The following is a 908-nucleotide window of genomic DNA, read 5'->3' as shown; positions in this document are numbered from 1 at the left end:
ACGTGATTAGCTGTTACAGTATCAGGACCATAAACACTATTTACATTTTCAGCCGTCTGGCATGCGTTTTCGCCTTTATCGAAGAAAAACTGTAAAATATGGCGTATTTTCTCTTTGCTGGTGTCCATCTTTGACGCGCGCTCAAACAATACTGAGTCAAACAATCACAAAACTATCTAAGAAGTTTTTTTTAGTACGAAATCTTATCTTTCTAACGTCATCTAGTATAAACCGATCGCACTTATACAACGCGAGATACACATTACTAAAGCCATCTATTGGAAAAATAATGGATTTCTTTTTACTACACCTTATATAAGCAAAGAAAGAAAAATAATATTAAATTGTATAATATATTCCACACATACGCACATGCACCACAAACACATAACTTCACTTTGTTAAGGATCACTAGTCAATTCACTTACATTTTGCACTGCCATAGTTTGTATTATTAAAGCACTTTATCACTAATTAAACTAATAGCTCTTTTTAAAGTATTAATATCGAGTTCTTCACAATTTTAGATCCATCGTGTTACCCATCGTCTTAGAGATTTTGGTCTTCGAATTTTCTTCATGTTTGGGTCTACATATTTATGTGAATGCTCTTTTTCGAAAATGAATTTTACAAAGACAGCCACACGTTCTTCTTTGATCGATGCATCACTGTCTTTGTTGATGCGAGCTAGTTCTTCCAAAATTTCTGTGGATATACCATCTTTAGTACAATCGTGTAAACGATCTAGGAAACATTAAGATTGGCTGATTTTTTTCTTCTATGATTAGAATTTTTTTTCTTCCGTATATATCTTATAATATAGAATTTCGCTTTTCTGCCGAGTCATGTCATTAATTTTAATTTATTTCTAGTGGAATAGGTTTACAGGGGAAACCACTTAAAAAAAA

At 32.4% G+C, this 908-nt stretch overlaps 1 protein-coding gene across 7 annotated transcripts in view; it reads left to right on the top strand.

The window, feature by feature from the left end:
* LOC116851596 overlaps positions 1-908 on the top strand; it is a 38,984-nt gene that overhangs the window by 20,761 nt on the left and 17,315 nt on the right. The window lies entirely within an intron of this gene.

Source organism: Odontomachus brunneus, unplaced genomic scaffold (assembly GCF_010583005.1).
Source record: "Odontomachus brunneus isolate Ranch 3 - 2012 unplaced genomic scaffold, Obru_v1 Obru_scaffold_180, whole genome shotgun sequence".
NCBI lineage: Eukaryota > Metazoa > Arthropoda > Insecta > Hymenoptera > Formicidae > Odontomachus > Odontomachus brunneus.
This window is presented reverse-complemented; position numbering and strand designations above follow the sequence as displayed.